Below are 16,070 nucleotides of genomic sequence, written 5' to 3'. Positions count from 1 at the left end.
AATTGGGTTAGCAAAATATGGTGAAAGGCAAACCGAAAAATGCTGTTTTTTTCCACTGAAGATGGAGGAGGACGTGGATGGAAAAGTAGTGAGGCAGATCTGGTCTGGTATGCGTATGTGGGGAAGGCAATGTTGGAGCAGTTCTGCTCTCTGTTTTTTTTATCATTCTTTTAAAAGCAATGATTTTTTTTATTATATCCTCAGTTTTTACCGTATATGGAATATTTTACACATGATCTTTGTCCTGTCTTCTTGTAATCAAAGACTACTTTTAGCCAGCTGTAAAGGCTACATCAATAACAGACTCTATTTGAATCATACACTGGGTCATCTGAAGTCATCGTGTGCCTGTGTTCTCAGGGTTTCTGCTTTCATTGTATGCTTTGTACTTTTGGGGGCTCATGTTGTCCTGACAGACATTTGTGCAAAAGCAGGATCAAGATCTGATGACTTCATACTACCATCTTGAGGTGGTGGAGTGAGTTCTGTAGTTTAGGAATCACTGACTTATGTAAATGCAAAAATATGTATTAATGAGTTTTAGGTGTGTTATATAGCTATTTTAGAAGAAAATATTTGAAGAGCTAGTTTATTTTAAAGACCAAGGTATGTTCAGTAGTCCTGAAACTTTTCTGAATGTATGAAGAAATCAAGGCTTAGTCTACTGACACTTGTAAAGTTGTTAGGCTTGACAGATTCAGTTGCTTTCATCTGTCTTTATTTCTCTCAGTTCAGTGAGTTTTGGAAATCCCTTAGTGGAGGGAATTGTGATTTTTTTTTAATACATTTGAGACACATGAATTAACACCGTGCAATAAAGGTCTTGTATTCAGTCTTCTGCACTGGTGGCCTTGTATCTTACTCGTCGTACAGTTCAACCGTCCCAGATGATCCAAAGTACTGCATAATTTTCAATATATTTTTATACTATAAATTATTGTTCTCAATACACATTTTTCCTTTCCTGTCTGGTTTTGTTAGTGGTTGAGAGCAGTTTAGTAAGTTTATCTCCTCATCCTTGGACATACTCAGAAATCATCTGGACATGGTCCTGGGCAACCTGCTGTAGGGAGTCCTGCTACAACGAGGGAGTTGGACCAGGTGATCTCCAGAGGTCCCTTCCAACATCAACCATTCTGTGTTTCTGCTCAGTATAGGTATACTTTGTGGTGCCAAGAAACTAGCATTGGAATCTGATTCCTCTGCACAGGCAGAAAAAAGGGACAACCACATCGATTAATTGTCAAGACCTTTAAGGTAATACAAGGACATGGGGCAGACGCTGTTTTTAAAGATGTAAATTTCTGCCATGTCAGATGTATAATTAAGTTGTTAGAAGCTGCAGTTTATCATCTGAAAAGGTACTTTATTTAAATATACTTTATTTGTTGGTAATCTGTGCTTTCGAAATAAATTCATAGTATTCTCTATACATAAAGACTTGAAGTTGTTCTCCAAATCAGATGTGTAGCAGCTCTCTTGAATATGTCCAGGTCTGTTTATTCAAGAACTTTCCTGCTGAGAGATTAGTAGATATAATCAATATGATTAAAATCAATGCGTTCTAAGCAGTTGAATAAGTATTTGATTATAAAATAACTGGCTTTTTCCAAATATAAGACTCTTAAGTATGTACTGAATCTGTGTGCAAAGTTCCCTCATACAAATAATCACAAAACATGCCTGAACAGATATCCCTGTCTGTTGAAATCAAAATGGGTAGTCAGGTGTTTGAGAGCATCTCTATAATACTGAATAAAATTCTATTTTTTCCCCCTATTTTTTTTTTATATCAGAGCTACTAGTGTGACCACATAATTAGTCATAAATTCTTTGTAGCTTACTTACCAGTTTCAAACTTCAGCATATACAGGATCAGAATAGTCTAGTTTTAAGACAATGTAGTTGAAGAAAAGTAAGTAAAACAAGCTAACAAACAAACAACCCCTTTGGTATAGGTAAAATGTTTTTCAAAGTACTTCCAGCATATGTGAAAAGAATAGAATTAGTCTTGAATACTTGCAACTTTTTCAAAACAGGACACTTGAAACAGCATCTTCAACTTAAAAATAGCATGGCAATTCTCATTTATTGTACAAAAATAATAAAAGATATTGAGATACAACTGCAGAGTATGAAGGAAGCCCTTCAGAGGAGACACACCTAATTATTTTATCAAAAAAACTTTCTTTGAACGTGAACCTCAAGATTAACTAATGACATTTATCGCATTTTTCTGTATCGTGTAGTGAATGAGCTCAACAGCTATTTGGAAACCCATCTGTTCTTTAAGAATTAACGGAAAAGGAGAATGAAATATTTCTTACGGTTTAAAGGGATGAATATTAGGAGTCAGAAGTGTTTCTGGGATTGGGTGGCTTATTTTAGGTTAGTGTTTATACATACTTAACCGCACAATGCTGTACTGAGGGAGGAGGGGCAGGCGGGTACGTCTAGCTGGCGGAAATCAATTGGTTCTGAGTTTTCTGCCCTTTTGAATCTTTAATCCTGACACCACACACCAGAGTTTCTGGCTTGTACTGGTTATAGATATGTTCTGACGCATAGGAAACCTAGTTCAGTTATTAAAATATATGCCGGGATTTTTCATATGTCATTTTTGTCAATTCATATGTGACGTACATGTCCGTTCTTTCCTGTTTTTGCTGGCTGCAACATTGTCTTAATCGATTAGCAGTTTAATTTCAATTAGTTACTGTGGTTCATCAGTCAAGTCATTGACAAACTAGTGTCTTTGCATACTTGTGGTGGTACTTTGGTCATGGTGACTACACAGTTTTGAGCCTGTTTTTGTGTAGGAAAATTACATGAGGCCAGTGTCGGTTGCATGCAAATTTTTCATGGAATCACAGAATGGTGGAGGTTTTAATGGCTCTGGAGGTTATTCTGCTCGATCCCCTGCTGAAGCAGTGTCTCCCGGAGCAGGTTGCACAGGCCCATGTAGACACAGCTTTTGAAGATCTTTAAGGGGGGAGACTCCACGACTACTCCGGGCAACTTGTGCCAGTGCTCAGTCAGACTGACAACAAAGAAGTGCTTCCCGATGGATGTTCAGGGGGAACCTCCTGATGTTCGTCCTGATGTTTCAGTTTGTGCCCGTTGCCTCTTCTCCTGGTACTGGGCACCACTGAAAAGAGCCTGGCTTCATCTTCTTTATATCCACCATTCAGGTATTTATTTACATTAATAAGATCTCCCTTGAGCCTTCTCTTCTCTAGGCAGGTGCAGCTCTTTCAGCTTTTCCTCATAGGAGAGATGCTCCAGTCCCTCGATCATCACGGTGGCTCTTCCCTGGACTCTTCCCATAATGTCCAGGTCTCTCTGGTGCTGGAGCCCAGAGCTGGACTCAGCCCCCCAGGTGTGGACTTACCCATGCTGAATAGAGGGGAAGGATCACCTCCCTTGACCTGTGGGCAGTACTCCTCCTAATGCAGCCCAGGATCCATTAGCCTTCTTTGCTGTAAGGGCATGCTGCTGGTGTATGTCCAACTTGGTGTCCACCAGGACCCTCAGGTCCTTTTCTGCAGAGCTGCTTTTGTGCTGGGTGGCCCTCAGCTCATCACGGTACATGGGCTTATTTCTCCCCAGGTGCAGGACTTTTCTCTTCCCCTTATTGAACTGGAGTGTTTCCTCAGCAAGTGTGCAGGTGGCACAAATTTAACTTTGTTAAAAGACAAAACGCATAGATCCCAGTATCCTGCATGGAAATGATGCAGTGCTCTGGAGCCACAAGCTTGCAGGTAGCCTTTGTGAACTCACAGCAGTCTCATGAAGTTAATGTCTTCTTCCTTTGCTTTGAACCATGACAGAGTGTTTAAACTTTAACCATTCGGATTATTTCTTATTTTTTTTTCAGCTATTCTTAATGTGGTTTTGCTGCTGTATGGAAAATAGTTTTACAATGGATTCTTTATTTTTAAGCCTGTAGTAATGGATACCTATCAGAAACATACTGATGTTTCCCATTGCTTATGGCATTATTGGTCCCATAGAAAGTTATAGTCTTCTCAGCCAAGTCTTTATTTGTTTTCTCTGTTGAACGGAGAGCTAATGTTTTGTTAGCAAATACTTGAAGTCTTTGTCCTAACGAGCTGTAGTGTTTGGTGGTGGGAAAGCACTGGTAAAGAGAGAAGCAACCCTGTTATTTTCTGGTCTCAATCTCAGTGACTTAGTTGAGTCATTGCATTCATTAGGAGGGATGCAACTCAATCGACTGAAATACATAAATCTCAGAAACATAAATTATAATCTCCCTTTCTTTGCAGCCAGAATAACTGTGGCTAATATTTAATCCTTTTTAAAAGGTGGTTTAATCCCCCATTTTTTAGCTTCTGGAAGGCTACAGTAATTTTAACCTGACTTCCTTTTAGGTAGGATTAATTTAGCCTGGAAATAAATTTCAAGTGTGGCTTCCTCTGCATGGATGGTTGCTGAGATCACTGTCATGTAACATCTACAAGATGCACCCCCTTTATATTTAGAAACACTGTGTATGACAATGGTGTTGATCTGAGACGAATGAAAAGCCCTGAGAGGAGAATGGGCCACAGGTATGTATAGAGCTGGAGGGGTGAAGCTCAGCTGGTCAGATATGTGTGAGGAGCTGAATGAAGGCCTCCTCTGTACCCCACTCCCCTCCTTTAGTGGTGCTGTGCACCCAAGGAGGAGGGATGCAGGGGCTGTATTTTTGGTTAGTGAGCTGGCATATGAGAAGGGAGCCAGGATGTTTTGTGGTTGCAGAAAAAAATCAAGACTGGAGCATATGACAATTAATTGTAGTTAATTGTAGATTAGTTGATATTTCTCTTTCTTAGTAGCTTTTATAATTTTTCTGTTCAATTGACTGTAATATATTACAAAAATCTGCTAGTGGTGAGTTGCAGTTACAGCTTCGAATCCCTTTATGGTTCACTTCAAAATGCAAAGTGCATTTCTGTAAAACTGAACAGAGCAGAAGTTGGAACGTACGCTACCTGTTTTCTTCACGAAAAGCAGCGTAGTCTGACTGAGGTATAAAGATAAGATGAAATGGGGGAGGAGAAAGTGAAAAAGTAATAAATGTTTCTGTATTCTTGCTTATTGCTTTTGATGAAACAGTTGCAGGAGGAATTGATTATGTAGAACCTTACTCCTTGTTGAGGAGACTGGGGTGTCCTCGGTGCAGAGGAAAATAATCTGAAATCTAGGGATCTGTATAGTGGAATCTTTAACTACGGGTTTGCCATTCAGGTGCAAGATGAAAATTATGATAACTTAAAAGGCATAAGCTTCTTAATCTACCAATGTAGTTTTCAGTAAAAATATCCAATGGTGCCCATGCCAACTTGTTTGCTTCAACATTTAAGAAGTTGGTAGAAGATTAAAAACTGGAAGAAAAAAAAAAAAAACAACTAACAAATTTTAATTGTCCAACAATGGATAACGAGTAAATAGCAAAGGATTACATCTATTTTCATCAGAATCTATGAGTTTAGGTTAAGTGGAAATAATAATTTCATACTTTTGTTTAGGTCTTTTTAAATACAAGATGATTTCATAAAGGTATCTAGTTTATTTTACATCATTTTTCTTTTATAACTTGTAAATATTGGTTCATTTTTACTGAAACAGCTTGAGACAACTCTATCTTTCAATTTGAAAGTTGTATATATTTTATATATGTATTATGTATATTTATGTATAAATTGCTTTCACCAATATTGAAAATGGAGAATGTGAGTATATCTTGTGGCAGGATTATTTAAATACGTAGTTGTCATATCCTTCTGATTAGCAAAAGGAAATGCCAGTTTTAGTGTAAAACTAGCAAACTCCTTATAAAATGTCAGTCTTAAAACAGATAGTTAAATAATGCTGCTATTGTTTGAGGTGTTTCTGTTGATATATATAGTAATTAAAATTAGTGCTCTAAATCATTTTTACTTTTATCATTCATTCTGCATAAACCAGATTAATGGGTAGGATGTTGTCAGGTATTTATTTTACAATGTTTTTGGGGTGTTGTGAAAGATTTTAATTGGAGCTTCTTTTTTATCAGCATACCAACTTACCAATCTCTTTGCATCTGTCTTGCCTAAATGATCTGTAATTGCCCTCTTTATGTCATAAAAATACACACTTGAAACTGGATCATTCTAGCCACTTGTACATGGCAGAATATGGAAAAGATCCTCAGCCTTATTTCTCTTGCTGAGTATTATGTATATACACATCTCCATCTTTTTCCCTTTTTCACCAAATACCGCACTAAAAAGAAATCTGAATTTTTATCCAAGTGCACAACACCTGCCCTGTAGGTTAAGTGAAGCTTCTCAAAGTCAAGTTGACCTGCCTAATGTGTTGTAATAGTTTGCTGGGATCATTCTGTGCTTATCCTCCTCTTGCCAAGAAGGTAAGTGGATTGCATTACAGATAAAACCAAAACTGCCTTAAAGAGCATTGGAGCATGTGGGAGTGAATTCAGGAGGTATCACGTTCATACATGGAAGTATTAGCGCCGCTATTTGAACCAAATTGGTGTGATGAATAAGAATCTATTTTACAAGGCCCTTGATAACAGAGAAGGTCTAAGATGAAACTTGTAAAAGAGGCAACTTGAAATTTTGAATTTAATGTGTTGTAGAAAAAAGAAGTGTGGGTGCAAGACTTCCTGCAAGGAGAGGACCAGGCAGGTCTGAGGGAAGCAGTCGAGTGAATTCAGAAGGCAAAAGCACTTGATAAACAGGCCCAGAGTTGCTTAGGGAACTGCATGACCACAGAGCATAGTGCCTGTGTTTTTGATTGCTCAGGACTCTGTGTGTAAGGTGGAGAGTTATTAATTAAAAACTGTGGCTTTGCCTTTGGTTGATGGTGCACTAGTCCTATAAGCCCTCCAGATTTTTTCTTCTTCATAGTATGTAAATCCAGCATTTTACAGTGTGCAGTGGATCAGTATCTATTGCATCATGATATTGTTGATTTTATAATGGTGCTGACTTTTTGGAAGTAAAATATATCTTAACTGTAATTGTAACTGCTTTGGCAGTAGCTTCAAGATTTCTACTGTGCTGAACACAAGCATTAACTCCTCTTTATATTGATTTACAATTTGCAAAGTCCTTTTTGGGACACTGTGGACAGTTGCTGCCTGTGATATGCTTATTTTGCTTTCTTTCTCCACCCCATACATATAATTTCAGTTGCATATTCCCATCATTCTGTCTTTTTGAAGGGAATCTTTTTGATTTTCTTTGAGAAATCTTACTTTTTCCACAGAATAATATTTAGAATTTGGTATGTTGTTGATTGGATTAAAGCAATATTTACTGATATTTGTAGAGGTAAATGTTTTAAATACAAAAGAACAGAAATTATGTAAAGTAAATATATATATATATACATGCAGTCTTAATTTTTGAGGAAGTTTCAGCTATCAGTAACCTTGAGTTTGCCATAGCTAATCGAGGCTCTGACATGTCTTGATGTACATGTACTATCCCCAGTTACTCAGATAATATGTTCTGATAAAGGTGACCTCATTAGAAGAAATGTTTTCTTTTTCTTAAACAGTGTCATAAATATACATTACATTTGTTTAAGGAATCTTGTCTCTTTGAAGTTGGTTCAATGTACAACATAGTGTCAGCTCATTAACATTGGATCAAAGTGTATATTAAATTTCTGATTAAACATCCCGTCTTTTGCAGCTAGGAATAAACACAATTATAACTTCTTCCTTCCTGGTGTTGGTTTAAGATTAACATGTGTCCAATTTTAGTGAGTTCTGCTGTTGTTCCTAGCCAGCTGGGTAAACAGACTTTAAGGAAATTAGGTGAAGTTTAGCATACAAGCCTATTTCGTAGTGTTCAACACACATGTTCTAATTAACCTTCTTTTTGTCTGAGTGATGATTAAGTTTCGTATCTGTGTTACACCAAGCTTGTTTAACATTTCAACCAATACTGTCCTTGAGCAATTAGAGGCTGCCAGTACAAATATATCAAGACAACTAGAATTGGACTGGTTGTTGATGCTACCTACACTGAAGGAACTTCAGCACATCTCTCACCAAGAAGAATTACCAAGATGGTGTGCCCACAGAGATTATTAATTTTAATATTTTTTTCAACAAAATTCTAAGTAAGGTAATTAAGATGTTTAGAAAAACAGCAAGACTTGATCTGTAATGGGTATGCAGCCCAGGTTAGGTATTGTGCTTGTTGGTAGAAGCAATCCTGTCCCCCCCCAAGAACTGCCACTCAAGTTATGTCTGTGCTACACAGTGAAGTCTGGGTTATGAGCATTCGTATAAGTACTGGACTCGTATACTGGATTCGTATAATGCTCTGGACTCGAAGTTGTGTTTCTTAACACAGTAATGAGATTACTTCTATGTTTATTGTGGCCTCTCACTCTTTACTGAGTCATCCTGGTTGTCCTATAGTCTTGTCTTCTTGCCACATCTAGCACTTCAAGGGAAAAGCGTGCAGCTGAGGCAATGCTTTGCAAGGGCCTTTTGAATGTGGCATTAACAGAAGGAGTTTTGAGGGCAGGGGGTGACAGGTTTGAGTCTAATCAACGTAACCAGGCTGCTGCCTTGCCTTGCAGCACAGCAAGTAGGTGGCTGCTGGGTGCAGAATGAGGTTCAGAGAGCTGTACTGGTTCACTCTGAAAGTTGGGCTAGCTTGGGCTTGAACGTGGGTTCACACCCAAGTTTAGAAAACTGTACAGGTATAGCCAAACCATCGTTAGCAGCTACTCCTCTGTATAGGAGTGGTAGCATATAGTCTGTGTTGTTACTTTGTCCAGTCTTTTCCATCCAGATACAATTGTTGTGCCAGGTAATTGTTTTCCATAAGTTGGCGAGGTGGGACTGATTTGAGGAGACACTTGGTCTTCCATCCCTGCAGTGGAATCAAAAGATTGCTCATAGATTACAGCTTTCAGTTATAGAGAAGCTAAAGTGTAGTCCTATGCAGTAGCTGTATGCCAAATGCAGAAAAGGAAAAGAAAAAAGAAACATAAGAAACATTTTGAAATTCTGTCAACTGCCTTGAATGGACCTTGAAAAAGTTTAGACGGTTGCATGACTGTTTTATTAGATATTCTTTGCTTTACAATATTAGATATTTTTAGATATTCTAAAGATAGATATCTTAGATTTAGATATCTATATAGATATAATTAGATATTCTTTGATTTACAATACAAAAAATGGGAAAAGAACATTCTCTTAAAAATGTGAAATATTTTGATCTTATAACTGAGTTTTTTGAAATTTTCTTTGAAGGTTTTGGTTGAGAAATTTGAAATAAGAAATCTTTCAGTAAAGATAGTTCTGCTAACTTCAATGGTAATTACTGAGGGTGGCTCATGTTCACTGCTATAGGTACAATTAGCTCGACTGCAGATGTCTGAATAGGAACGCATGTTTCTACCTGTTTCATGCATCACAGGTACTGTGTTTATTTCTGAATCTTTCATTCTGTAGAGGGCTGTGAATGCCCTTCATGGCAAGTAGTTAGATTTGTGTAAAAGAATACTTACCCTGTAGTAACATGTGGAAACGGTTTGACGGAATAAAATGAGAGGAAATTAATCATGGTTATTCTGAGCTTCTTTTGCTGGTTCATAGCCAGACCTAATTTAAACTGAAATTCTTAGGAGATGGTAGTGTTTGGTAACATATAAATAATCTTTCACCTAATAAAAAACATTCCAGGACATATTTGTAAACTATTAAATACCTAGCTTGTCTAAATTAACATACATTGTTCTTCATGGTTGTTATTATGTAGTTGAACAGTGTCCTAATGTAATCCTCGTCTTCATGGAAGAGCAAGATAAAATTGTTTGTGTATTTACCAAATTCACCTCTACAAAATTGACTTTAATTGAGTTCCAGAAAAGATGTATTTGTCTTGCAAAGTGTGACTGACCCCACAATCTCCAGCATACAGTTTCAAAGAAATCAGCTGCTTTGAAGTGATGAACATGTATTTCTAAGTCCAGTGTATCTATGCAAGACACGTTTATTTTTAGTAAGGCAGGGTGACTAAATCATTTGAGAGTTTGGTTCAGTGCTATTTTGTTTGTAAGAGCGGAAAACAAGTCTGATTAAAGAATTAGAATTAATAAATATGAATGTTGAGAAAACATGTAAAAACATCAGAATTGGGCTATTCTTCTGAAGATGACACTCAAAAGCTTTGGATGTGTTTGACATCAGACCTATTTCTAAGTAATTTTAAAACATTGACTGTAATGCTATTAGGATGTTTGAAATATAAAATATACAATTGCTTTACATTACTAGACAGCTGAGGAGGTAGAAAGCATAGGTAAAATGAACTTCAGTGGAGATGAAAGCTCTGAATGGAGAATAAAAGTCTTTCTGGCATAATTCAATAGTAGAAGGGAATCATACTAGAGGAGTGGGAGAGTCTGATCATTTAGGATTAGCTTCTGTAAAGTTTTAGGCTGTGATTCCTCCTTACTTAAAGTTCAGGGTTGCAAATTGGCCATCGAAGTGAACTTTGTGGGTCTGCATTAATACTTGGGGGTCTACTGGGGCAAGGGTGTCCCAACGTGTGTGTGTGTATATATATAAATATAAATATAAATATATATATAGATGTATATATATTAGTATATCAGCCTGCAGGACCTCTGGTTACCTGACATTGTTACCCCCTTGCTACTGTTGTAAAATGAACTGAATTCCAGTTGTGGTATTTTTTTGTACAGATTTTGTGCCACTGTTTTTTTTTTTTTTTTTTTTTTTTTTAACCTTCCTGGTCCATATCATTCACCTTGCTGAGCGTTGCAGTTACTTGATTGTGTTCTGTTTCGTCCCTGGCTACCAAAAAGAAACATAACAGTGACGCAGGTGTGTTGTTTTCCATGCTGTTTTGGAGCTTCTGGCTGTTCTTGTTCTTGGCAAGTCGTATTCTGGACGTGGAGCGTTGGTCTCAGCTGAATGCACTGTGTGTCAGGGATATTTGTTACCTGGGTAATTCCTTGCTTGTCATATAAGCTTCACCTGCCCCACCCCACACAGATTATTGTGAAGTTTTAGTGAGTTCTGATTTTTTTTTAAGCAACATGAGAATTTTTGATTATTAAATAAAAATAAATCACGCTGCATTGCATTACCCAAATTTGTATTTTTGTATTTGTATTCATTGAATACATCCCTCTAAATCACTTCTGTTCAGAATAAAAGTATGATAAAATAAGAAAAATAAGGTGTTACTGTTAAATGGAAAGGTAGACTAGTATTATGCATATGCCTTGGGTGGTGAGGCACTGGCACAGGTTGCCCAGAGAAGCTGTGGATGCCCCATCCCTGGAGGTGTTCAAGGTCAGGTTGGATGGGGCTTTGGGCAACCTGATCTAGTGGGAGGTGTCCCTGCCTATGGCAGGGGGGTTGGAACTGGGTGATCTTTAAGGTCCCTTCCAACCCAAGTCATTCTATAATCACAGAATTGAATCTATGAATCTATTGAAAATATTTATTACCTCTGTGAGGCCCCTCATTCTATACCTCTTTTCCAGTCACCATCTTTAAATCTTGACTGTATGCTGTGCTGTACGCAGTTATGCAAAAAGCTGAATAGAAAACTGAGAACCTGTTAGTAAATGCTTTTTATTTGTGCTGTTCATGGGTTATAAGAGACCTACTGTATCTAAAGGCTGGTTCAGTGTTCAGCATATGCATTGAAGGAGCTTGCTTCTGTGAGATATTAGTCTATCATTTTCACTGAAGTTGATAGAATTGTATGTTCTTGTGACACTTTAAGATTGTTTTGAGGAAATTATTGATAGAGATTAAATGGATGTGGATTTGTTTTTTTCCCCAGTATTTTGTCTACAAGAAAATTAACCAGTAGCAGTATATGTCTGTTATGCTCAGAAAACCCAACCCAAACCAAAAAAAAACAACTTTAAGAGCTTGCCCACAGTTATTTTACTGCTTTAACGAATCTATTTATCAAAATATATAAAAACAGGGGAAGGAAGAACTATATGCATTTCCTGTTCATGCCAGATGAATCGAAACTAGTGCTTGACTGTCTTTGAAGTGGAGTGGCTTGAAGGTCGTAAAGTGGACATTTAAAGAAAATGTTTAACAGACCACTATCGGCATAACATTGAGGAACTGTGTATGATACATTTTGTGTGTGATTTTGAAAAAGAATCCACTTGAGATCTGGGTCAAAATGATTAGGAATTGGAAAATGGGAACTCTGTATAGGGTAAGGTTAGTATAAGACATAAACACTTCCTTTAGGCTCCTAAGAATTTGTGGTAGGCTAATTCAAAGTATAAAAAAGATCTGTAAAACTATCCTGTCATGTTAACCAGTACTTATAATTTTAAACAAGGATACATTTTCTTTGTTTCATTCATTTTTTAAAAATTCATGTCTGAACCTCTTACCCGAGAGCTGGGCCAAGTACCTGTACATTCCTGACATAGATAGCAAGTCAAAGCTTCTCCAATTAGAACAAACAGAACTCACATACCTAAGATTCAGTGTAAATACTCTCTTTACCAAAAAAGAGAGAGGTCTGTTGTTACGGATCTATAACCGAAAAACCAACATGGAAAATCCTCATAAAGAATAAAATATTTGGTGTTGTAACTGAATGGGCATAGGCTGGCTGGATGATTGTGTTCTTCACTTGCACCCCACAGCCATAAGGGGCGTGAGGTTTAGATTTCTGAACTGAAAAATGTTTTCTATAGGCCTGTCTTCAGTACCTAAATCCTCTGTTTCATTCATTTTAAGACTGCTATGAGTGGAAACCAGGAAAGGCTTTGTGCTGAGTAGGGCGGATACCTGAGCTGACCGGAAGGAAATACACCATATATCTTAGACCGTGTCCCTCTTTGGCCTGTGTGTAAGAACAAAATTCACAACTCAATTCTTCTGCTTTTACATGCCAAATATTATGTTTGCACCATGAATGAAGATACCCATGGGGCAATTTTGGAACCAGAAGCATGTGGGGTGAGCTCTGTGTAAGCCATTGTGGGTTTGGCAGCTGTGTCAGCATATGCCAACTAGCAAATATTGCCAGAAGTCTTGCAGATGCAGGATTTCCTGTGCTAGGGGCTCAACCCTCTTGTCCCATACGAAAATAATGCAGAGCATACACAGGCCAAGTTTTCCTTTACTTGATATCTGTTTCTCGCAGTCTGACAGTGGCCTTAGGACCATGCACAGTTCTTGTGTCACCGAGATGGTGAGCTCGGCCCTGCCTAGGGTCACAGCATCTGGTTGAGATGTGTGCATATGTGCCAAGACAGAAAGGACCCGCAGGTAGGTGAGCCAGTACTGAGGAAAACAAACAGACCAGCTGCTGTGTCTTGTCTCTTAGGATTTTCAACTCAATGCTGCACCGTAGCAAGTATGCTCTAGCTCATGACTTCACAGCTTTTGGACCTCAGCTGCTCATTTTCTGTAAGTAGAAACTTAACTGGCATTAAATACAACAGTTTTTAGAGTATGTTCTGCTTTTATGGCATAGAGCAGTTATGGATTGAGTTGTCCTTTTTTGGAATAAAAATTGATTTTTTTAATCAAATGACTGCTTATTATCCTGTTGCTGAATACATAGTTAGAATTTCAGTTGCATGATCTAGGCTGAAGTCATGAAATCTTATTCTTTGTATTAAACTTGATGTTTTCAGTCAGTGTCAAGTATAGTTTGAGAAGCACATCTTACTGTGCTCAGGTTGTGATTTCTCATTGAAACTGGTGGAAAGCAGGTGAAAAACCCTCAGCCTGCCACAATGGACTCAGTTCTGAAGTGATGTAAAGCAAAATTGTAATTGTTAAAAAATGCCATTTGTTAAAATTTAGGTGCCATGAAATTCTCAGGTACTCGAGAAGTTAATTGGGGGCTTTAAAAATGACATGTTTGAATTTATAAGAAATCAGATCTTCCTGAATTTTCTGGAAGAGCTAGGCCTAAGCAAAGCAGGAGACGTGGTTCATTGTTGTCACAAAGATACAGATACAGACATTCATGAATTTTTATTGTGCAATAAACCAGATGTCAAGAAAACAATGTGTTTCAGAGCTCTTTTAAGAATGTCGTTTTGAGTATTTCAATTTTATTTAGAATTGAAGTTTGTTTTTTTGTTTCTCAGAGTGCATGTTTCACTTGTGAGATCTGGTTACGCAAGTCACATTGTATTCCGTTGGCCTGTTTTATGCTTAAAATGTAACATGACATGATTGTTAAAAACTGCAATAAAATATTGGATCAGCCTAAGAAATCCTCCTTTTCTAACTGGTTTTCTGGAATGGTAACTGTTCCAGAAAAAAAAAAAAGTTAAATAGACTTAACTAATTACAGAAAAACTGTGGCTAGCAGGCTGCTCTGTCTCTTTTCCCATGACCTTCTAATTTTATAACTTTTTTGTGTGTGTGACCAATTAAAATATGACGGCAGAGCAAAATAACATAATCCAAATGCCCAGCAGCTGTGATGTGGAGGTAATAATCCATGTCCTGGAATCACAGAAAATAGAGAGGGTACAAGTTGCAGATAATTTAGTTTTTCTACTTGTGCTTGTGCACAGATTTTCCTTAAAGTACATCTGTTAAGTTTTATTCCTCATTCAAAATGTTGATGTATTACTAAAATTGTAATGGTATTTATTTATTTTGTCAGTTTGCTTCTTCTATGACAGAAGTAAAAATGATCTTGCCTAGGTCAGAAGGATGGACTAGATGACCTTTAGAGATCCATTAGAGACAGCTTTTCTGAATTTCATAATTCTTGCTGATCTTTCTGTACCATGTTTTGCCGCTGGATGACAGAAGATAGTATTTTGCTCCATACAGTGTCTATACAGATATCTACTAATGTTTATTAGAAAGAAAAAGTACTTTAAAATTTCGAGATTGGTTCAGGTACAAACTGACACACAGGAAATTCCATCAGAATGTGAGGAAGAACATCTTTGCTATGAGGGTGACCGAGCACTGGAACAGGCTGCCCAGAGATGCTGTGGAGTCTCCTTCTCTGGAGATACTCAAAACCCACCTGGATGTGATCCTGTGCAACGTGCTCTGGGTGACCTTTCTTGAGCAAGCAGAGTTGGACTAGATGATCTCCAGAGCTCCCCCCCAACCACAACCATTCTGTGATTCTGTGATTCAGGTATCTCTGTCATATGAATCTTTTGAATCTTTTCTATTGCTTCTCCCTGCCCCATGCCCAGGTAGCTCATGCATACCACAGCTCTTTGGGCATGGGATGTTGATTAACATCTCTGTCCTCATTATGTAAAACAATGAACTAAGAAGCTGTATTTTAGACCTCATAAAGTGCTCAACACACTGACTGCAGTCCCCTGTTTTATTGTTCAGTAGTGCGAAAGGGGGAGGGAAGACAACTGTAGTTCTTAGCAGAGGAAGAACACTTAGGGCTCTTTTTGCCACTGTATGGTTATTTGAGGTCAAAAAAATACTGTAAAAAAGGACAAGACTCACATGTCCAAGACTCTCATTGGCACGATTTGCCAATAAAAAAAAATATGAAATCAGTGACTGTGCTCTTATTTTCTGTCATGAGGTACCCAATGCATTCTGTAGCAAAGTTCTCTAGAAGATCTTTGGTGGCTGCAGTTGAAAGTGTCAGAATTCACCACTGGAAGTTGTTTTCTAGGCATACTCCTTAAAGATGCTGGGTAATTCCAAGTATTTTGGAACAAAAACATTTTTAAAAATTATTACTCAAAATAATGAACAGTATAGTATGTGCGCATCATTCTCAATGATTAGCATTGTTAAAGAGCATGCTTTTCTCTCTGTGGCTTGATAAGCAGTGTTCTCCAGCTGCATCCTTCTCTTGTTGAACAAATTGTATGGATGCCTCATGTTCCAATTATGTAAGTGACTGATGAAGCATAGGTAGATTTTTGGTTACAGAACTGCAAGGAGAGCTCTGTTTCAGAAATGCTATCGATCTTTAATACTCTATTGATAAAAAGATCAAGGAAGTGTGTGTGCTTAATTGCTTTCAGATCTAAGCAAGACCAAAACTGAAATA

The 16,070-nt window shown here is 37.6% G+C and overlaps 1 protein-coding gene across 10 annotated transcripts in view; it reads left to right on the top strand.

Annotated features, from left to right (window-relative positions):
- Positions 1 to 16,070, top strand: part of CRPPA (CDP-L-ribitol pyrophosphorylase A) — a 126,968-nt gene that overhangs the window by 10,912 nt on the left and 99,986 nt on the right. The window lies entirely within an intron of this gene.

Source organism: Anser brachyrhynchus (genome assembly GCF_964034855.1).
Source record: "Anser brachyrhynchus genome assembly, chromosome: 2".
NCBI lineage: Eukaryota > Metazoa > Chordata > Aves > Anseriformes > Anatidae > Anser > Anser brachyrhynchus.
Note: the sequence above shows the minus strand (reverse complement) of the source record. Positions and strands in the feature narration are given on the sequence as shown.